Source organism: Pelmatolapia mariae, linkage group LG9 (assembly GCF_036321145.2).
Source record: "Pelmatolapia mariae isolate MD_Pm_ZW linkage group LG9, Pm_UMD_F_2, whole genome shotgun sequence".
Lineage (NCBI taxonomy): Eukaryota > Metazoa > Chordata > Actinopteri > Cichliformes > Cichlidae > Pelmatolapia > Pelmatolapia mariae.
The window spans coordinates 25,271,333-25,275,094 of NC_086235.1; positions in this window are offsets into that span (position 1 = coordinate 25,271,333).

The window sequence follows — 3,762 nt, forward strand, 5'->3', positions numbered from 1 at the left end:
CACCTGCACTGATAGCTAAGCTTTTTATTTTTCAGGATATAGTTATATTGTTACTTGCTACAGTTATTCGATATCGTATTTTGCACTATCCTACTGTATATTATACAGTATACTTGTATTATATATATATACTTGTATTCTATTGTACATATTACTCTGTTCCTCTGTCTCTCTTGCTGCATTGAGCATGTGTATGACAAAAGAATTTCCCTCGGGATAAATAAAGTTCTTCTTATCTTATCTTATCTTATCTTAAAAAGAACTAAAAGCCTCTGGGAGTCCCCATTATGACCAACTGAATACTTTTGTGAGACATCTTTGTTATAACATTAATACCTAAAGTGTGCAGAAAGTGAGGGGATCTTACTACAAGCTGGAATTATTCTGTAGTTGTCATTAAAGTGAAAAGCCACAGCTCACACAGAAGCCCACACAGCCTGCACTGCATAAAGGAGCTGATTGGCTGTTAGTAGTTTTGTTGTTTTAATAAGTGAGGTTGAATTTATACCTTCTGCTGCACACAAAGTGGAACCCCTACATCTCTGTAGTTTACCTTTCTGTGCATCTTTTTTCCACATGATCCCTCCACTCACGCAGGGTGCTTGATTCATTTGATTTGTCTTCAATAAAGGAGTTTTTTTTCTTCTTCTTGAAACTGATGACACTTGTGCAGATAAAATTTTCTTTTTTAAAATTATAAAATGTAGTAAATGAACACTTAGATTAGTTATTCTATAATTATTTTTGCTGTTTTGATGTGTTTGAGTAGGTAAAGTAACTATGACCTGTTTAAAAGTCAAATTAAGGAAGATGTTAGTCCAGATAAGGTTTGTGCAGGGCAAGCTGTGTTCTGTAGGATTCAATGACATTTTTAGTTTGAGTTTAACTTTACACCTCATTATCTCTGACATCCGTTCAAAATACATTCCCATAAATCCTATTCAAAGAAATGAGAGAAAAATGAAGCATCTCAGCTGGACAGCTTCCTGACATGACTTTGTTTGTTTTTTGATGTTCTCCATTTTTAAAGTAATCTAATAAATCTAATAATAGTTAATCTGAGCACAGGTTAAAGTTTAACCCCCAGGGCAAATTTAATGCAAAGGAAACAGGAAAGAAAGGAGAGAAACATCACTGTGTTCCCTGAGTGGAATTTAGAGAAAAATCAAAGACTGAATTGGGACAGCCTTCTTCACCTGGCTGTGACGTAATCGGCCTTCAAATGTGGCTTCTGAAGGATGTGGCCTAGGTTTTGGGACAGACTTATAGTGTTGTATGTCCTCTTTAAAGCATGACCCTACATTGAAAACTGCAAAACACATAGAAATGTGGTGAAGGTACCGTTTGCTGAGGCCAGTACTATAAGCCAGGTTTTATGTCATTTGGGAAATTTTGTTGTTAACCCTGTGATTTCTGTACTACAAAAGCAAATTACCTCTCACCAGGCTATGTTGCCATGGTAACTTATGCTGCAAATCTAATCTTCTCTGCTGTTGTTCCAGAATAGAGATCAAGAGCTATCAAATCTATATTTTTGAATAATTTTGAAAACTTTACTGAGATCAACAACTGCTAGTTGCTATTTTTACAGTACACTTCCTCCCTGAGGTCAAAGGTTAACTCAACCTTTAGGTTTTTTGTGTTGTTTTGTTTTTAGCTCTCTTAGAGGATTCTCAGGATGCGTGTGAATAATGGCACAGTTCAGAAAAAAACCCTCCCACTTCTCCTGTTACTGGCTGGTTGAGTCACTGTACTTTGTTTAATTATAGTCTCATACTGTCTGACCAGTCTGACCAGTCAGACAATATATTTTCAAGTGAAGAGATGAAGGGAGTAGCCTAAGCACACAGTTTGTACACAAAGAGTGGCTCTTTTAAAGAGAGAATACCTAGCCACCGGTACAGATATGTAGCGACACCTTTGTCAAAATCAAAACACAAGAAGTGGAATCCTATACTGCTCACATTAACGCTGTGGATAAAAACATCAAGTTCACCAGGGAAGACACGAAGGAAACAGGAAAGAAAGGAGAGAAACGTCACTGTGTTCCCTGAGTGGAATATAGAGAAAAATCAAAGACTGAAAGGGAGAAAGAATACAAGAGAGAAGATTTACTAGTCTGCTGTACAGAAACTTGAAAGGCGTTATTAAATGAACTAGACTGCTGCTCCTGCTGAATAGTGATGTGTCGGTCGCGAACGAAACAGCTCTTAGAGCCGACTCTTTGAAGTGAATGACGCGAGCCGGTTCCTTGTTGGGAGGCGTGGGGTTTTTTTCCTTTCTCTCACCCTCTCTCTCGCACTTTTTTTCTGCTTCACCCCACACGCGAGCCTTGTGCTTTGCGCTGGGAAGAGGGGGGAGGGGCGGTAGTTACACTCGCAGTAGCACAGGAACAGAGCAGGAGGGAAAGAGAGAGAAAGAGACGAAGGGACAACAACGTCACATTAGAAAGGTATAGTAATCATCCACAACTATTTTCAGTTGCGAATGATAAAGGATTCAGAAAGTTTATTCATGCAGGCCCATATGACAGAGAATGTGCATCTTCTTTTTGTTTTCATATTTTTTCATATTTATATTTAATTGTGTTGTGGTTTGTAGTGTTTTGTGTTGTTTCACTTTAAATTTGTTTAAAAGAAAAAAGCTGAAAATTTAACCTCCTAGAACCTGGCGTCCACATATGTGGACATCACATTTTGGGTTATTTAGAACAAAATGCTGAATTTTGCTCTACAAGGGCCTGATATCCACTTACGAGGACATTATACTGCTACTGTTCTATCAAAATTTTAAACGAATATCCTCATATGTGGCTCTTATTTTTCTTAAAAACAAAAATAAGGTAAAAAAAAAAATCTGGTAATTCTTTGTTTTTACATTCATCGGGCCCCAGTGTGACCAAATATCAAAGAGAAATTAAAAATGCATGCCGTGGAAGAGTTCAGGTCTTAGGAGGTGAAATGGTTAAAAGTTAAAATGTAAATAGTTGTTTTTTGTATTATATGATTTATTTATTACATTTTATGTGGAGTGAATAAATAAAAGTATATTTACGGTGCCCCCTAGAGACAAAGCACATACAAACTCCAAAACACATATAAACTCCGAAGCACGTACAAACCCCAAAACACGTAAAAACTCCATAGCACGTACAAACTCCGAAGCACGTACAAACCCCGAAGCATGTACAAACTCCAAAACACGTACAAAACACAACAGAAGTGCTCCAGGATGCTAGGGGCAGTGTTGAGCTTTTGTTACCTAGTGGCTACATAAGCCAGGCAGTACCAACAACCGGATTTGGTGCGTGGTAGTAACAGGTAAATGAACTTTTTTTTTTAAAATTATTTGAATATATATGAGTGCTTGTGTATAAATACACAAACAATACACATATGTTTTCAATTGTGTAATTTAATTGATCTAGGTAGCTCTGTTTTGGAAGTTCAGTTAACGCTAGAAATGTGTTTTGGAGTTTGTACGTGCTTTGTCTCTAGGGGCCACCGTATATATTTATATATAAACATACATAAATAAAACCACGGGTTTTTTTACATTAGTAATTCCTTTTGTGCATAATTTTATATTGTTGTTAATAATAAATTAATTAAAGCAACAAAACAACCTGAAGAGCCGGTTGGGAGACGAAAGAGTCGGCTCTTTTTAGTGAGACGAGCCGAAAGAGCCGGCTCTCTAAAAGGAGACGGAAATCCCATGACTTCTGCTGAGCCCCTCCCACCTGGTTCACTTCAGGTGAAACCC